The sequence below is a fragment of the Leopardus geoffroyi genome, chromosome C2 (assembly GCF_018350155.1).
Source record: "Leopardus geoffroyi isolate Oge1 chromosome C2, O.geoffroyi_Oge1_pat1.0, whole genome shotgun sequence".
In the NCBI taxonomy this organism is placed as follows: Eukaryota; Metazoa; Chordata; class Mammalia; order Carnivora; family Felidae; genus Leopardus; species Leopardus geoffroyi.
In genome coordinates, this window is record NC_059333.1 from 61,306,305 (window position 1) to 61,327,189 (window position 20,885).

Here is a 20,885-nt window from a genome sequence, read left to right on the forward strand (position 1 = left end):
TTATAGCAACTCTAGCTTCTGATTTTTCCTTCCAGGGGCTTGTTACTTATTTGTTTATTTAGTGACTTATCAATCTAATTCTGTGTGGTCTGTCTCCCTCAAGCTGTGCAGCTGCTGATGTCTCTGGTCAGTTTTTATAATTCTTATTTTCATTTTTTAGGTAAGCCTTGCCCCTATGTCAGTACAGTTTGTAACTCACATCTAATAATTTGTCTTGGGGGCAATAAGCTAATATTCCTTTGCTGATAAATATATGTATGGGATGGAAATGCATTCAAAGCTCAGACAGTTTAACATGTTTTCCTTGAATCTTACTTTTCACTGGCATTCCTCTTCTCTTTGCACAAGGCTCTAGGGTCAGCCTTGGGTATGTGGATACCTTGGACCCTCTCTGGTTTGTGACACCTAGGGGCATGTGGTTTTTCATGCTCTACTCCATCAAGTCAGGACGATGTGAATTTTCATGGCTTGGCCTGTCCTGGAAGATCTATTGTTGTCAATGGAGTTTGGGGAAGGGTAAGTAGTGGAGGTAGTCCCAGCTAAAATACCAGATCTCACTTATGCCTGTTGTCTTACCACAATTTTTAATATGGCCCCTTTTACTCTCAGAAGTATCCAGTTTGGGTGATATAATTTATGATCTCCTTTTAGATAGTGAGCATAAAAAATTATGATATTCCTTCAACAGATAACCATTGCCTAATTCTTTTCCTTGTAATGCAAGATTTGGAGGCCCAGCTGCAAGGGTGTGTATGGGTGGGTGGGGAGGTCCAACTGCCATTGAATGAAAGTTTCCATGATGGTTACATGTATATAGCAAATCCTCAATTGCCTGTTCCACTACATTTCTAAAAGGTTTAAAAGTTTTGGAGATTAAGAATGTCTGTCAATCATGAGGATTGGGAGGTAATTGGAGGATGAGGGTGAGGGGGCAATACCTCCCTTATGGGAATTCTGCATGACTTTTTTAAAATTTAATTTAATTTTTTTTAATTTTTAAAATGTTTTTTATTTATTTTTGAGACAGAGAGAGACAGAGCATGAGCAGGGGAGGGGCAGAGAGAGAGAGAGAGAGACACAGAATCAGAAGCAGGCTTCAGGCTCTGAGCTGTCAACACAGAACCCGACGTGGGGCATGAACTCATGAACCGTGAGATCATGACCTTAGCTGAAGTCGGACACTTAACCAACTGAGCCACCCAGGAGCCCCAATTCTGCATGACTTTATAGACCTGAGGGAAATCAGTCAAGGAGAGGAGATAGAATTACATGTTTCAAAATGGATTGCTAGAAAATTTGGAGCTGGACTGAGCTAGAATAAACCCATTCCAAGCAATTATGGAGAACATGCCATCTAGATTTAATCTCATACAAAGTAGTAGCTCCAAGATCTCTCTAAAGAGGCCCAAATACTGAAGTGAATCAAGTTAGTATTTTCCAACTTATTCACTCATAGTTTCCTGGCATGGCCAATCCATATTTCCTCAGGAACATACCAAAGGAATATACTTCTCTGGGAGCTTAAACACTCTTGTAAATCAGAAAGTTCCCATATTGAAATAGGGAGCAATATGCACTTTAAAAATGATTTTTCCTTTACATAATGATCCACAATAAAATTCTCCTGAGAATAGATTCTTCTAGAGCACTTAAATTATGAATAGATTTACAAAATCACTCATCACATAAAATGAGATAAACACGTAGTATCTGCCTCTAGGATTTTCAAAACTTTTTTTTTCTAAATGGAGATTGAAAGGAATGGGAAAATCAGCAAACTTTGTGCAGTAGAAATTCAGCGTGTATGATGCATTAACTTTGAATATCTTATTGACATTTCTGGATCAACACTAATCCTTCACATTTATAAAGTGTCAAAGAAATCAAAGTATTCACCAAACTTCATCTTACTGAAATGCCATAATAATTCACCTTTAACCCAGGAACCTGTAACAAGTAAATATTACTCTTTCTATTTGGAAAAAAAAAAGGAATCTAATCCATAAGATAAAGCATGGAAACATCACATAAATTGCTCAAGGACACAAATAAGTCTGGTGATGGAGCATGTGATGAAATTCCCTCACCTAATGAGAATTAGACAATATCCAGGCTGTAGCAAAGAAGAACTGGAGCCTCCACTTCCCATTTGTCTGTATGTTATGGCAGAATGAAAATAAATGTTTAAAGAGGGTTTTTTTTTTGGTCCTACGAAATGGCACTTCTCCAGCTAATTTCTCAGGTAAAGTGGGTGGACATTTTTTTGGCTGTGTGTTTTTGTTGGGCTTTGCAATTTCTACAATAGAATTTCAACCCAACCCCTAACTTGATTACTGTTTCTGCTATTAATTAACAAAAATAGCTGTTTTCCAGTCATACAGTCTAGAATTCACTGTTATCTCAATTAAAGGCATAACTTAGAGAAATAATATCTATAAAAAATTGCAGTTCTTTCATTAGGGTTTAGCATGTAGAGATACTCTAAAATCTTCCTTTGAATTATATCAGAATGGAGTGTCATCTACCTAGTCTGTATCTTATAAGACTGAAAATACCAAATTATACATCACTGAGATAGAAGTATTCCTATAAAATATTCTTTGTTTCTCACAAAAGTGAGTATCTATCATTGGTATTTATGATATAATTCAGTGATCCCTTTATATAATGAAGAGAATTAGAGGAAGACAGTTCTTTCTAGTCTGAGTATTGGCAATGTATTTCTTCAAAACATATGGTTAAGAACCCAATTTGTAAATATATATGACTCTATATAAGATGATTTTTTTAATATATAGTTCTAATTCTTACATTTTTACCTTATGTTTTTAGTTTTCAATTATTTCACTTATATCATATATTTCTTTATATTTTATTTACATTCATTTATATATTATTTACATGTATATGTATAACATATATCTACGTGTCTTTTAAAACATCTTTCTTTCTTCTTAGAACAAGGAGATGTCCATCTATGTCTCTTTTTATTTACCCTTTGTATATCAAGCCATCTAAAGTTACAATAAGATATTCCAAAATTTTAGATGCAATTTCAAAATGCAACCTAGGTCTTCTAGGAGCCAGACTTGATAAACTCATCTGTGCTTTTGTGGTGACTTTATTTCATTTCCTTCTACCTCAATGCTATTCAAATCAGATGTCTGAAGCGAAGTAATAGATTTGTATCATCAGGGTCCCAGACTAACTTAAAGCTTAGATAAGCATCTTTTTTTTAAGTCACCTGAAGGTGATTCTTGGCTTTCTGCGCAAGAAAAGAACAGTATGGAACCTATTTCCAAATCATTAATAAAGCATAGAATATAGGGTAGTCGTGACTGAGTGTGCAGGTTGTGTCCTGCACAAGGGCACCCAATCTAGGGGTGTGCTCCACTCTAGAAGCTATCCTCCTTGGCCCAAGCTGCATCAGCTGGAGCAAACTATTTTTATAATTTGCACAAAGGTGCTGAAAGACGTCACATTTTTCTAAGTTGTACTAAACATTTATGTAAGTAACAGAGGCCTAGGGTAACATATTTCTACAGTATTTTTAACAAAAAAAATTAATTCCATTAATATTTAGCTGGCTTTCTGTTACATGTTACATAAATATTCAGGTAAGCCTCCTAGTAATGCCCTCACCACATGAACCCGAGTCTCCATGACTTGGACTAAACAGGATGGTAGTTATACATACAGTTCTCCTTGGGGAAACTAACTTTGAAACAGACTAGGAGGTAAAGGATCCTTCTAACACTTTCACCATAGATGACGACAACATATAGCAGATCATATTCTCAACATAGTAAAGCTTTTTGTCCTAAGTTGAGTCAAAAAGTGGGTGCAGAACATAATGTTATTCATATTATTACTATTTCCTTGATTAAGCCGTCTCCAGTTTGGAAGTTTCAAACTGAGAAAGTGATATCAAAACTTCAATAAGTTCTGAGACAATGGATTATATGTGCAATGGAATATTTTGCCTTTAAATTTAGCTCATGGTGGGGCGCCTGGGTGGCTTAGTCACTTAAGTGTCCAACTTCAGCTCAGGTCATGATCTCACAGTTCGTGGTTCGAGCCCTGCGTCGGGCTCTATGCTGACAGCAAAGAGCCTGGAGCCTGCTTCAGACTCTGTGTCTCCATTGCTCTCTCGTTCTCTGCCCCCCCCCCCTCCAACTTGCCGCAGCTCATGCTCTCTCTCTCTCAAAAATAAACACTAAAAAAAATTTTTAAAAATAAATTTCGCTCATGGCTTTCACTCTCCCTAGGAGACTTTATACAGTTAACTCAATGAATTATTTGCAAATGAGGATAATACATAACATATTTGTACATAAACTTTTCCTGACTACAAAATTATACATGCCCATTGGGAAACACACACACACACACACACACACACACACACACACACACACACGCAGGAAAATACAGAAAAGTGTAAGAAGAAGAAAAAAAACCCCAGAAAGTCTGATCACAGAGACCATCAATTACTACTGGCATTTCAGCATTTCATTCAAACATGACAAATTTCAATCCCAGTTTGGCTTCTTTTTCTCCAGCACATCATTCAGTTGCCTCCATTCCCACTATTTGGTATGCACTCAACAATAATAATTATTTGTTACAAACTAATTTAGCAATGAACCACGTACTATTATACTTCATAGGTCTGTTATTAATTATTATTCATTCTTATTATTACTCATTATTATTGCTCATTATTACATGAGTTCAGTTTTATCCAATCATGCCTTGTGAAGATTATCATATGTAACAAAATGTGACATTACACAAATGTTAGACCATTTCTGTTCCATAATATGGATGTTAGAAATATGGATGTTAATCCATGGAAAACAAAAATAAAATGGTATTTTGATGCTAAAAAGTCAAATGTTGTATATGGAGGCCAAAGAGAAATTATTTCAGATAACAAGATTGTTTATTTTTATTTTTACTATATTTACCACAACACTATATTAGTATAAAAACCCGAGAGTTAGCTGTGCTTACAAAGGTAAAGCACTATAAAAGCCCGAAAGCATGTATCTCAAGAGTCTAATCCAATTCTATCTGAGGAGCTATCCTCTTTCCGTGAGCTCTGTCATGTAGAATTACATCATCTCCCATGGCTCAGATTATCTCCAATTCATAAAATGCTTTAACAAAAACTGTTATGAAGTAGGTTCTATTTTATATTCACATAACTTCCTCCTCACTTTGGTTTAGCACGGAAATACACAATACATCAATATGTGTTTCATTAAGACAGTTGTTTCGATATAGTAACAAGCTGGGCAAATAGAGGAAGTGTGCTGGATGTAATTTATTTACATTTTAATAAGACCTCAGATGAATGATACCACACAGGAAGCTCATAGTAAGGTTAGAGAGAGTGGTGACTGACAAACTGCCTTGAAGTTTGGAAGCTGTAAGTATTACTTAATCAATACTATTACTTCTGAATTAAGATAGGATAACAGTTCCACAGGGATAGGTATTGTGGTCTATGACAAACATTATGCAATGCAGACACTAAAAATTGAGGGGGATATAAATTTTCCAAAATATGATAAAATTTTAAGGTTATAACTTAGAACATAGATCAAATGCTAAAGTGTAAAATAGATATCTCCATGATATAAAAATCTCATCAAAGCCCAAAGGATAGGACTCTACTTCCTTAATACACCAAAGATTACTGCTAAAATTCCCAGTTAGTAGAGATGCTAACTTCATGTTAGCATTTGGATTTCTCCTACTTTACATGTTATCTCTTGTGTGAATGGTTCTAAAAATCAGGGCAAGTTTTTTAATGAAATAAGAGATTCAGAAAGCAATGATTTTCAGTCTACAATTACAGTAGCCTGCACTACTCCTGTTTCCAAATGCTGAGCAAGGCCATCTTTGTATGAGACAAATTATCACTAATAATATTTCAGAAATTAATGTGCATGACATTTGTCTATCTGGTGTTGTTCCAAATAGAATTTTAAAAATCTTTCAAAAGTAAATACAACATTTAAGCAGCAGGTGAAGAAATAATGGTAAAGATACAATAGAACAGGAAAACTATGAAGAGGCCAGGGTGAGGTCAATATACAAAAGGTGCATTGTAAATTCTAATACATTTGCTTGAATGCAAAACAAGACTATGATCATATTTATATTAGCTACTATAAACATAAATATTTCATTAGGATTTGCTGTCATGCATTTTTTTCTTGTTTACATCTTATCTACCAACTAGAAATTTAAGTTTCCTGAGTTTGTGATTTATGTTTTTCTCTAGTACAATTCATAACAACTAGCATGATGCTAACTAGAAAATTGATTCTTGATCACTATTTGCTGATTTGATTTGTGTGAAATATAAAGAATCTGGTCAAAAGGGTATAGTTTTAAAATATCAGATGCTCATGCATATTATATAAAAGAACAAAATAAAGAATTCTGAAAAATAAAATAAATTAAAACAGTGGATTGGAAAAACTAAGAACATTATGCTAAACTCCATTAAAGCAATAAAACTAATTTAAAAAAACTTCATTGAAAATAAATCAATGTAAGTGGACACTTAAATCCCACAGATAATACAGAAGACTCCCAGAGAAATGAAAACACAATATTGGCGTCATAAAAGTGATTTGCCCCCAAATCACATATCATTTGTGTCATACGATATAAGAAGTGATAAAGTATGATTGGAAATTCCAATTTGCTGATTGTATAGAACATACACAATCTATATTATAGAGGTCTATGAATTTTCTGAGACGGTACCAGGTTTTATAGATGCTCTTGATTAGAATCTGAACACTATTATTTCAGATGTAAAAACTCATAATTTTGATTTAAAAATTTTTTTTTTCAACGTTTATTTATTTTTGGGACAGAGAGAGACAAAGCATGAATGGGGGAGGGGCAGAGAGAGAGGGAGACACAGAATCAGAAACAGGCTCCAGGCTCTGAGCCATCAGCCCAGAGCCCGACGCGGGGCTCGAACTCACGGAGGGCGAGATCGTGACCTGGCTGAAGTCGGACGCTTAACCGACTGCGCCACCCAGGCGCCCCATCATAATTTTGATTTTAAATAATAATTTTAGTTTTAGCAATTTTTAAAATCCACATTTTGACATGGTATACAATTGGTTTATGAAAGCCTTCAAAGTGTTCTTCATAAAATACTAAATGTGATGTTTTACTAGTTATGCAAGGACAATTTAATAATGGGAAATCAATTACTATAAATCCCTTGCTGAATTATCATGCTCCGAATAATCCTATGTTTTTAGAGAAAGAAACTATGCATCTGAATTCTAATGCCCAGCAAACAATTTCTGGCACATAGTGTAAGTACTGAATAAATGTGTGTTAGAACTGACCTGAATTGAAAAAGACATCACAATAGAATTCTATGTCCATCAGTTAGAGTTTAAAAATATTTATTCAAAAAGGCATGTAATGTACTTCAACACTCATTCTTAATAAACAAAGAAAGGGTTAGAAATAGTTTTCTGAAGAATGTCTTAAATCAACAACTAATATCCACCTTGTGACTACGGGAAAAAAAAAAAACAAACAAACAACTAGAGACATTACCACATAATCAAGAACAATGATGCTTCCTATCTTCATGGTTACTTAGCTGTTTTGGAATTTCCAGTAATGAAACAGGGTATTAAACAGAAATAAAAAGGAAAAAAGATGATAATGTCATTATTTGCAGATAATTTAATGACCTTAAAAAACTCAAGACAAAAAACTTAACTAAAAAATTATTACGAAAGTTGAATAAAGTAGCTAGATAATAAATATTACACACTGCTATATGATATACAATGATGTTGTTAAGACAGTAAATCATAAGAGTTCTCATCACATAGAAAAAAATTTTTTTCCTTTTCTTTTTATTGTATCTATATGAGAAGATGAATGTTGGCTGCACTATTGGAATCATTGAAAAATTTTAAAAATTATGTAAAATCCTAACAAATCATAACAAAACTATTATAAAGAAAATATGGCTTTTCTTGGAATATACACAATTAAGGACAACAACAAGGCCATAGCATGCCTTTACTTAAGTATAATAAAGAATTTGGGTACCTATATGAATAGAAAGACACAATTTATTTATTATAAAACATTACATAAATAAAAACATATGATGCTGCTGAATGTGAAGACAATATTGCAAAGATACTGATATTAATTTATAGGTTTAATAAAATTCCAATAAAAATTCCAATGGAACATTTTTACAAACTGAATGCAATAAGTTAATTCTGAAAAATGAGTAGGTGACAATACAGCCAAGTATCTTTGAAAAAAGAAAAATAAGGAAGGTTTCACTTAACCGATGTGTAAACTTACTATGAAGCTCTAATGGAAACAGTATAGAACCAGTGAAAGAACAGATAATTCAAAAATAGATCCTAATGTTGATAAAAATTAGTAAGCAATAAAGATGGTACCAATTGGGAAATGGTTTGGGGACAATTGATTAACTATGGGGAACAAAATCGAGATGCTTATCACATACCTTAGGCTAAAATAGTTTCTGGAAGGAATAGAAAATTAAAAATACAAAATAAAATCATGATATACCAGAAAAATGGTGAGTTCTTATCAAACTTCAAGCTGGTAAAAAGAAGATAAAAGCAAAGGCACAGTCATAGGGAAAGCAATATAATAGAATTGTGTTGCTTCTCACATCAACAACAACAAAAACTATTCAATGGAATATGAAAACTGGGAGAAACATTTTTACATTACGTTGACAAAAGCAGCGATTTAACATTTTAAATATCTTGCAAATCATCAAGACAACAACTTGAGTAAAGAACAGGAGCAAACAATTTACAGTAAGAAAAAAAAAAACAATGGCAAATAAGCATATGAAAGACATTCCAGCTCCATATTAATCAAATTGTTGCAAATTACAACAAAATAAACAAGGGTGTTTTTTTTTTTTTTTTGCCTGCTGAATTAGTAAATATTTGTAAAATAATACTATTCAAAGGAGGTAAGAGTGTACTTAGAAAAGCACTCTCATATACAATTTGGGAGGAGTTATCAAAAGAACCTTGAGAAGTTTACATACACTACCCCAGAAATCAACCTTCTAAAAATGATGCTGAAAACATAATCCAAGATGTAGATAAAAGTATGTGTGTAAGAATGGTTGTCAGAGTAGTAGGAAAAATGGTGGAAAATAACTTACATGTCAAATATGGAGAAGTCTAAAAGTTTTTGGTACATAAATAAAACATAATATTGTGCAGCCATTAAAAGTATTTCACGATGCTGAGAACTAATAATATAATTAATGCTAATTGAAAAAAGCATAATATTGACTATATGATCCAAAATTTTTAAAGAAAATACACACACATACACACACACACACACACACACATCCACATCCACTTAGAAATATACATAAAATTGGAAGGAAGCAGAGCAAAATCTTAGAATTGTTCATCCCTGATTTGAATTTATGCACTATACATTTTTTCTATTTCCATAATTATATGCAATGAGCATATTTTATGTTTTAAGCTGAAAATAAATACTCAAAACCTTTATTTTAAACCTAAAATGAATTTATATGTGTTCAGAACCCACTCGGGAAAACAAACACCAATAGAAATCACTTTTCTTATATATATGGAATTATTGTGCTCATTCATTTGTGGATCTCCATAATTTTGTGCATAAGGAACCTCTATTGAGATATTTGATTTTCTTATTTTATTTCCAAAGAACATAATATATCTCCTGAATTAAAAGCAAAGGAAAATAAAGTCACTCTTAAGTACCATATTTGACCACAATGCTCTTCCAATGCTCTGCTGGCCCTTTCTCTGATCACTTCTACATGAAGTTTACCTATTTTGTTAATAACTATTTTGGTATCAAGTTCAGTAATATTCAATCTGAGAATGTTTATCTAGCCCATTAAGCCAACACCAAGAAGTCACCTTCAACCAACTGTGACCAACACAGTGAATAGTGCATTTGATTTTCACATCTCCTTTGCCTGGAACACCAGCCATGCTGAATATTCTGAGAGTAACAATGGATGGGACTTAGATTTTTCATCAGTGCTTAAAAAATAGCTGCCAAAGTCAAGACATGCAGTAACCTTCTAAGTAAGTTTGCTGGCTCCATATTGTGTTTGAAGGCACACCCCCTCCAAACGTCTGCACTCACCATCTGCTACTCAACTGCAGAATAATGCACTCAAGTCTGGTGTTGCTTGGCATAGGCAAGGATAGTCAATGTCCAACTCCATTCAGACATGTGCACCATATCAGGAACCTTATGACACAGTCCTCAACATCAATGCAGCACTTTCAAGCCCCACTGCACATCAATCAAGTATGTATGACAGTCAAGCTGATAGACAAAATCTAAGCCAACCCTAAACACCTACTGTGCATGGATCTCTCCAGTTTGCCTGCAGCTCACCTTCTATTAAGACGATAGCTTTGGCCTAGTCTTCCATGCCAAAACAAGTCCATGGAGTCACTCTGGCAAGAAGAAGGGTCTATATCAATGTCAACGAACAAGTTCCTTGCTGCCGACCCTACCATCTGTCCTCCTGCTTCCCACCTACCTTACTTTATGTGGACCTTGATGAATGGGATTCTAACAGTCCAAGATTCTAGGTTAGCCAGCCTTTGCAGATGGGGTCAACATGACTGCCCTCTGGCCAAACACCCAGGGTGACATAGCTGAAGGTTACCAAGAGAGTGTCTTTTTGCAAATTTGATACTGGAAATAAAGCAAATAAAGATGTTCCTACCTGTTTTTGAGGTTTGGGTTTGTGAAGAGAATGATATGTTCAGTGCTTAAATTGAGGATGATTTCTCTTTAAATTTTTTGAAAATATTAAAAATGCTAAAGAATAAATCCCATTTCAACACTATGGATAAGAGAAGTAAGGTAAATAAAAATAAAACTGAGGTTGTTTTAAAGTATTTACAAAGTAGGTTTGAGGAAATGACTTGAAAAATCTCAGAAATATGTAGAAATAAGACTTTATAATGTAATATTAATATAGAAATAGAACATTTCAATATACATTAGATGCAACAATATTAGAGAATAGTGTATATGCTAAATGGAGAATAATAGCTTTCAGACCTATTCTCCATCAGTTGTATAGCACTTACAGACTTCATGGCTGAACAGTAGAATTTGATATAATTTTAAATATGAGTAGTTAATGGAGAAATCAAATTTTTTGATCTTAAAAAAGATATTATATGAAATACAATATATGAATATTGCCTTAAAATTGAAAATAAACTGTTTTTGTGAACATGTTGACAAATCTTTTCAATTAGGTCATTACAAATGCACTGGAGACGGAGCCTAATGACATATAAAACCAACAGAAACACCACTATTTTCAACCCAACTCAGCTTAATAAAATGATATAATGATATGCCTTTATCTTTTCATTCAAGAGAAACTAAATGTACTTCTAGAATGGTCTCTGGACTCACCAAAAACAAAACTTTACCCTAAATTCAAAATATAGTATCATCTAGGCAATTTAGATAAGTAATAATTATAAAGTGAATCTTTACCACACCAATAAGATAATGAACGTGAAAAATATGTTACACATATTAAGTATCATACACAGAATTATTCAGAGCTTCTATCTCAGTGCTTTGTACATAGTAAGCACTTACTAAATGCTTGTAGAATTGATTAGAATTTAATTGAAAAGAGAGGTATAATGAGACTTCTATAAGTAGAATTCAGATCCTTTCAAGATCATGGGAAAAAGTTCAATCAAATTATATTACTAGGTACATCAGTTGTCTTTGATGTTATAAATCAAGATGAGCTTCTATTGTATCTAAAGAAAATTTTTGTAGGATTATCTCTGGAGAAATCACAGTGGAATAAAAAGCATGATTATTTTTAATTTCTAAATATATCCAAATTTTTTATCATTCTTTGGCCAAGTAAGATAATGCTATAGAAATCCTACATAAAACCCGAATTTACAATGTCCTGGCCTAATCATCTGGATAATCTCTTTGAATTTTCCTAAAATATGCTCCCATCCCATTTTCTATGGGAATTCTCCCACTGATTAACACAGAGAATGAGAATTTGGCCTGTGCTCTATAGACACCATTGAAATGTGGCCACCTGAGGCATGTAGGGAGGGCATCCAGCTGGCACGCCACATGTTGCCCTGGAGTAGAGTACAATGAGAGGGATATTTTGGCTAAGACTACCTGGACAATCTCTACAAAGGCCCTGATTATGAAAAGGACTTCAGTATCATCATTGTCTCTTGAGTATAATATGAGCCAAGGAAACTTCTGTTTCTAAGTTTATATATTTTACCAAAAAAAGCACTTATAAGAAAAATCAAAGAAGCCTGGGCCATTGATATCAGAATCTGAGCATTATCCATATCACTGGGGGCAACTCTTTTGATTTTGAGAACCACAGACACTTTAAAATTGATGCTAAAGCACACTAAAGACTTGACCATAAACTGCAACATAGTAAACTCTGTAAGGCAAAGGATGCAAAAACACAGAATGCAAATTTGTCTTTAGTGCAATTGCTAGTTATATATTATGAAAATCAAGAAGTTCATATACTACACATTTAAGAAATATTTGATTTTATTTGTACTTTATAAAACTTGTGGGAAAGAAAAGCCATGCAGTTGAACTGCAATGCCAATGAAATAATTTTGTCAATTTTGAATCCTTTTTTTCAAAACACCATACGTGATTAGAACACATAATAATGCACTACTATTTTTGCCAATTTTCGTTTTAAAACCAAAGTTGTTTTTGTATTACATAAGCACAAAATCAGAATTTCAAAACCAGCAAACATATTTAGGAGTGAATTTTAAATTAAACCCACTTGATTCTTTGTTAGATCAACTTTGAGCGCCAGGAACATTTTTGTAAAATTCCACTGGGGTAAATAGGGTAGCTAGGAAACGCTCCTAATAGTGAGAAGAAGCATATGCATTATTTTCAAGTTTTGTTTAGATTTTTTCATCCTCCTACTGAATGGTTCTAGTGATATTTACAATACAACATGAGTATAAATCTTAAGGGATTTATGATGTCACCAAATGCTGAGAAAGAATTACAGCTGGGATTTACATTTGTGTTTATGTATTATTTTGCCTATAGATTCCAAAAACCAATGAAGAAAAACTTTTGATACAAAACATATCCTGGAACTGAAAGACAGATTCCATCTATCATTATAACCAGTTGATAGTAATTCTAAGACAGAGTTTGACAGTAAGTGAAACAAACAAACATAATGGTTTAAATATGCCACTTCAGCCACTAGAGCTGTCAGTCAAGAGGCTTTTTTTTTTGTATCATTAATTCAATGCCATAAAAATAGGAATTCTTACTTTTCAATAAATTTTGGTGACAAGTTGTCTACACAAAGAAAACCAACACCTATAGGGAAACTTTTAATTTGTCATCATGAATGTCTATTTGAACTTATTTAAAATTTTATAATTGTGGGCTTAACTTACACCCATTTTTTTTTTCCCTACAAGCTCAAGAAAATCACAATGATCACAGTGTTCCTAAGCCTAATGAGTCCCAATTTATGACAGAGAAAAATGGAAGCTCAGAGAGATAAAGAGTACTGGAAAGGATTATATTGGAAGTCCAGGAATATATTAAGTGCAGTCTCATGGAATTTTAATAAAACCATAAAAATTACCCTTTTATATTTTTCATTAACTTATCATTTTACTTAACTCAAAATATTGTGCAGAAAAGTTTTATTGCTGACTTAGGTAACTGAACATTTTTATTAATTTAATTAGGTTTTGCAATTTGTGACCAATAAGATTTGGCTTACATCTTGCCTTTTTCTTCAGGAATTTAGAGACTTTACAAATCTTAATACCCTGATGGTTACGTAAGACTTACGAGGCTAGGAAATAATGAGATTGAACTTGGCCCCTCTTCCATCTTTATTGACAGATAGCCCGAGTGCCAAAAGCCAGCGCTGCTGGTTGTCCATCATCATATCTAAATATTGATTTTCCTAAAACTTGTATTTTGAGACTTTCTTCATTTTAGAATTACAGGTAAAGTCACTTCCCTTTGATATAAACTGCATGCAATAAAGAAGGAGGCAGTCCTACACAATAAATATGTAGGGAATGGTTTTCCACCTCTGCATGCTGCAGAAAATCCCACTGAGTTAAGTAGGGTTCTACCAAGGCCACTTAAACATATTAGCCTATTATGCTCTACATTTCTTTATTGTTCTCAAAAAGCTAATGAAATGTTCCAGTGTAATGTTTATGCTGGAGCACTTTTAAAGGCATTTTCAAAGTGATATTTCTCTCATAACTCCAGAAGGGGGTTCCACTTCCTACAAGTATTTAGTAGACCATGCAGAGACCATGTAGTCTCATTACTGAGACTGTTTAGTTGCATGGCTGGAGAAGAATTCTTAAAGATGATCACTTACGAGTTTCAGTGTGGGCTTTAACATCACTGTAGAGTGACAGGAATTACAAAGCTGGCAAGCACACATGGCATATTGTCCTACTGAATAGATAGATTTTTAAAACTGTGTATTGTCCATTCATAGATAACACTGACTTATATTGTCAATCTATTGGTTCAGGGTATATCAGTTGTAAATTAAACAACTGGTTCTCTAGATTCAGTTCTTTTTAGAAAAATAAGAGACTATGGTCTTCTATCATGAAAACAGTCAGTATGGAGAATGAAACCCCATCAGTTACCTTAGGCTGTTGGGGTGTCAGTTTCATCTGTAAGAGACACGAATCAGACCTATTGATCTCCGTGATATCTTCCAGTTCTAATATATGCTGGTTTTATGATTCCAAATACCAACACTGTGTATTGAGAAATAGCAAAGTATGCAAAGAATAAGGGAAAGAACTTCATTAAATTATTAGCTTTACAGCAAAACTGAAGTTATATAATTGTGCCTTGAGTTCTCATACACAACCATCTCACTTACTAAACATCATCAATAATATGAAAGAAAGGGTGAATATTAAGGTCACATGTGGTAAGGTTAAGGTTAAAGCCAAGACTAAAAATATAATTAATTGAGAACTGAAAAAATTAGAAACTTCTACCAAAATAATATGTAGTATGCCTTGACAAATGACAATTCCTTATATAATCATTCTCAATTAAAAGCAACAATCGGGAGAGATGTTGGAATTTTTTGTTTTTTATTTTCAAGAAATCATACTATAATCCTAAAAAGTATTTAACAGGAGTCATAGCTCTGACTTCTACTGGATAATGCTAAGAATGTAATATCCTCATTCTTATTCTTTTTTTAAAAAAATTGATGTTAACATTTAATATAGATACTGCACTTAATTAATGCCAACTATGTTCCACATGGTTTATTTGCATTCACTCATGCATTCACTCATGCAATCCTTCCATCAACACTAGGGAGTAAGTACTATTAGAACACAGAATTATGGAGGTGGTTATCAGTAATGCTAGACTATCAAACTGACTTATGGGTCCCCCCACTTTTTTTCGGTGTGCAAAGCTAACATAGTGTGCCACCGTGTTTCAAGAATATCACACCTATCAAATTATTATGTTTTTGTATTCTTCCTAATATTAACCAAAAGATGTAAATTCTTCCACGTATTATTCTTCCATACATGAAAGTAGAGATTGAACAGACATGAAATTAGGGGCGCCTGGGTGGCTTAGTTGGTTAAGGGTTCAACTCTTTTTTCAGGTCATGTCATGATCTCATGGTTTGTGAGTTCGAGCCCCACATCAGGCTCCATGCTATTAGCATGGATTTTCTCTGTGCTATTAGCACGTGCTATTAGCTTGGGATTTTCTCTCTCTCTTTCTCTCTCCCTTCCTCTCTCTTTGTCCATTCCCCGCTTGTGTGTGCATGTTTTCTCTCAAAAGATTTTTTAAAAAGAAAGAAAAGAGATGAAATTAGAAGGTACACACACTTTTTTTCTCACTATAAGTGTGAAGTCATATCCATAAATTACTAGAGGCATAAAAACCAATAACCAGTGAGAATGAAATGGTTTCGAATGACATTATAAGCTCTTTAATAAGTGGATTCTTATAGAGTAATGAACACTAGAATGGCACAAGGAACCTATATTTTATTCCTGAAGCTACCACTATCAAATTGTATAATTTTGGGCAAGTTAACTTAACATTTAAGTGCATCCATTTGCTTATTTTTTTTCCAATATGGGGAGATTTAGATCTCAAAAGTTTCCTTCCAAAAATAGCATTCTATAGCATGCTACCACAAAGTCAAGTCATGATTTGCTTTGTTTCATTTATTACATAACAGCCATTGATGTAAATGAATGGTATTATATTCACAGCTTTAATTTACAGCAAAGATTGGGCCTGCTTTGTACTCATCTCTCTAGCTGCAGCTCTGATATAATAAGGTGCTATCTTGAACATTGTGAGATATGTCATGTTCATTCCTGCTCAAGATATCTTGGCAGTAATCAGATCATATAAAAACTAAGAAGTGCATGAATACTTGGACTTAATCTTTTTTGACCTCTCCCATAATTTTTGACCTTGACTTAACTATCTCAGCCTGCTCCCCTTGACCTCTAATATTGCTAAATACTAAAGAAGTTCCTGGATATTATGTACCCAAACCAAGAGTGGCAAGCATAAAACAGGTGGAGGTAAGGGCAAGAGTATTATAATTCAGTAACATTTCTCATGCTCCCCATTATTTATTTAGTTATATTTGTTCCAGAAACTATTTTAACATATGACTATAGGAGAAGTCATGTGCAGCAGGCTGGTATTATTAAGTAAAATCAAAAAAAATCATGGGAACATGGAATATCAGGTTCTATCATTTAAGCATTTCTACCACTAGAAATACTTGACGACCATACCACTTTCTTTGTAATCTGGAAATTGTTTTAAGATAAAGTCAGAAAGTAAAAATCCAGTTTCTATATTGTGGGCGATCAAAGGTCATTTGAAAGGAGAGCAGAGGTCAAGAGCAAACCCCTAGGTCTACTCCAGAAATTTCACTAGAGGGTGCTCTTGGGCTTTTATGAGTTGTCAGTTCTCCAATAAGAAAACCAAGTATTGCTTAGAAAATGTTCTGCCTTCCCACAAGTTGGATTCCATCATGGAACCCATGTCCAATACCTCATTATAAATGTAAGAATACTTCAAGAAAACCTTGAGCCTGTTTCCTATTTCCCTTTGAAATTGACTTGTTTCTACCGGTATTATATTTGTAGGCTTCACAAATGTAAGACCCACGAGAGATCTCACAAGTCTTCAAAAGTCTGCATTCTAATTAGGTAACCACAGAAACTTCCTGAGAAATCAAAATGAGCTTAAATGGGGTTAACTGATGAAGCTATTTTTGCAAATGTATTTTTGCAAACACAATTTTGATCTTGTAATTGGTTCATAATTTATATATCTACTGAAAGGATTTTCATTATTCTATAGGACCTGTAGATGTAATCTCACTGTCAAGCAGAACCAATCTCAAGCAATTATTTATATATTTATTATTTGTTTTAATGACAACATCTAATATTGAGCACTGAATAAGTACTCAATAAATATGTCTGTATCTTTTACTGGGTATAGAAATTTCTGCAGTATATTCCCGAGAAAATGTCATATAATTAATTCATAATCTCTACTCCATATGTTAGACAATTTTCCTTTATGACTATAGTTTTCACATTTCTTGAATTTATATTAAATGACTTATTCTAATTATTCCTGATGCTAGCTTCTTTCTATATGCTTCTTGTTTTTGCTACATTCTTAAGAGAAAATGGAATATGGAAATTGTTTTCTGTGATTACCTTTTAATGTTTATTTTTTATTTATTAGGAAGACTGAGCATGTTTTTTGTTTGCCTACACATTTAAAAAATGGCAATAGCATATGATCATACATGATAATGCTCTTCTTAAGAATCAAAATTAAAGTCTAAGTAAAATTCTTCTTCACCTTCAGAATGTAAAGAGTTCTGAACCACTGATGGCCACTGGCCATTATGCCTGGCATCACGGTGACCTCTCATCATGCATGCTAGCAATATTGATCGCTTTAGCATCTTTACAGTTGATCGGATAATTCTGAAGATGATTATGGAATACTAAGGCTTTGTCTGCATTTCTATTCTGGTTAAATTTGAAGTTTCATTATTCTTTAATTGAATCAAGTTAAACAGTTTCTCTCAAAAATTGGCTTGAAGCTTTTGACAAATTCAGGGCCAAAGAGTAGCCCTTTATACTGCATGATTCTGTATAAAGGTATGTTTTAACTTCTCATTTGATAAAAGACAAACCAGTACCATCTATGAATTCCAGCTCCTTTCAACATCCTGCATGGATTGCAACCAGCATGAAAGGTTGGGAAAATAAGTGGATTCTGAGCTTATGAGGGGCCCTCTGTGAGAAGCACCAGATATTTAAGCACGCACATCTGATACATGTTATTCCCCCATTCAACCTGCAGAGGATAGAGTCACCAGCATATATTCAAAGTATGCTTCATCCAAGTTGGTTATAAATAAGTTTAAAGCACTCTATAAAGAATTGGCAAAATTCCCATGGATACTGTGAAAATAAAGGGAATCGATGAAAAGATATAATTATTTTAGCCCTAGATGTAATTAATTTGTGAGTGAGGTCATTTTCTCTCAAATACATTCAAGTTTCTCCAAATACAGGTCAATGTTTGCTGGCTGATGGGAGAAAAGACCTATTTGGTTTGAGTTTGCCCACGTTCATATTCATTTCTCTATCATAGCAAAATAAAATGTCTTATAAATCTTCACATCTGCAAAGAGGGTTCAAGCTGAGGCAGAGTGACAAGTATTGCTGATTGGCAACAAGAAAACCTCTTAACTATTCATAAGTATCATTTCTATGATTTCCTATTCTAGTCTTTCTATTGGAAAGAAACAAAATAGTTCTACCTCATTTTATGAATCAGATGCACTAAAATGTTTAGCTAGAAGTTACACAGCAGATCTCAGTCTAACCTGATTATTTCACAATTAAGACACTAAAACACAGGAAAAACAAGTGGCATCCTTTCCCAGGCCATGCAGTTAGTAATGGCAGGTATTATTCAGCGTTCCTAATCCGGTGTTCTTTCTATTGCACAATTTTCCAATGCCACTTGGTTTTTCCCAAAGGATCTGTGTATCATATCATAATTTCATGTTGACTTCCATTGAAATTTCAGAGAAAGAAAAAGAGATATGGGAAAATTACTTTTAAGTAGCCAACTCTTCAATGTAGGCAACATCCCTATGTCCAACGGTCTAGTAGTCAGGTGATCTACATGAGCTTGCATGCTGATTAAAAATGTATGCATCACAGGGCACCTGGGTGGCTCAGTCGGTTGAGCAGCTGACTTCAGCTCAGGTCATGATCATGCGGTTTGTGGGTTTGAGCCCCACGTCAGGCTCTGTGCCACAGCTAAGAGCCTACTTTGGATTCTGGTTCTCCCTCTCTTTCTCTGTTCCTCCCTCATTCACGGTCTCTCTCTCTCTCTTTCTCAAAAATAAATATTTTAAAAATGTATGCATCATAAAGTACAATTAATATTCTCCCTGACTACAGCACCCTCATATGTTTTCCCAGTTCCCAGCCAATGCCATACTGAATCCTGAATCCTGCATTCTTATTTCCCTGAAAGTCAGCCCAGCATGAAAACCCTGCTGTCTTGTGGGAAGAAGAGTGCAGGTGTACTCTTTGCTTTAAGAAGACTCAAAAAGCCAAATTCTGAACTTACCAAGCAGGCAAATTAGGGGGTGATTATTCACATGATAAAAGCATTCACCACAGGATGCTTTTAAATCATAAGCTGCTCTACTACATTCAACATAAGTTATATTACAAGGCTTCCTTTTCACATCCTAGAGTCCATGGTCCCTTATGCAAAGGCGGTGAATGATTGATTGGTGGGCATAAAGTCCTACCACTTATTACCTGCTAGGCAAACCTTCCTTTTCCATACACAAGAGGAATTGGGAGTGTAATTCATTTTTTAAAAATTAATGAATCTTCATTCCTGAAAAAAACTAGTATCTTTTGAGCACTTACTATGTGCCTGGCACAGTGCTAAGCATTTTACGTAATGATCTGATTTACTCCTCCTCACCATATGTCTACAAGATTAATACAGTTATCCCAATTATAGATGAGGGAACTCAGAGTCAGAAAAGTTAGACTGAGTACTTAGTTAAGTACCCCGACTAAATCTAATAAAATGATACTGCCAGAATTCAATGCCAGATCTGTCAAGAGCTCTGGCCCTCACATGCCTTACAACATTATTTCCGATGAAATGTAATGTCACCCCTTACCTCTCACCTGAGCACAGCTGTACTCTGACACTCTGACGTACCTTCCCCATGCAGCAATCCTGTCTACAGCAACAGGAACCACACACGCAGCCTGTATACACAGACAGGGAACTCACTAACAAGGTGACTTATTTCGATTACCACACTGCTTTATTAAGCCAGAACTCATCTCCTTACAATTCCCACCCATGGGTCCTAACTTTATTCTGTTGTTATTGAAAATTACTAGAATCCCATTTCCCCATAGCTATCACATTCCTCCCATGGTTTCTTCTTTATCTAGGTAAAATTCTTCAGTTCTTCAAACCTTTTATTTTATATAATGGGTATGTCTGCTGTTCACACATATTATATTCTTTCTTAAAACCGGTTCTTCTGGAGCACTGAGAATTCATCCATGCCATTTCTAAGCAGGTATGTAACTCATAAATGCTTGGGAGGCTGCATAGCACAGTGGTTAAGGGCAGAA

At 34.2% G+C, this 20,885-nt stretch overlaps 1 protein-coding gene across 33 annotated transcripts in view; it reads right to left on the reverse strand.

Moving 5' to 3' along the window:
• ZBTB20 (zinc finger and BTB domain containing 20) overlaps window positions 1–20,885 on the reverse strand; it is a 770,914-nt gene that overhangs the window by 475,149 nt on the left and 274,880 nt on the right. For 2 of the 33 annotated variants that reach the window (XM_045436935.1, XM_045436936.1), the window contains exon 1: window positions 10,480–10,537. The exons of the other annotated variants lie outside the window; for them this stretch is intronic. The gene's annotated coding sequence lies outside the window, so the exon portion shown is untranslated. Of the gene's footprint in view, window positions 1–10,479; window positions 10,538–20,885 lie in introns of those variants that run through there. 33 annotated transcript variants of the gene reach the window in all.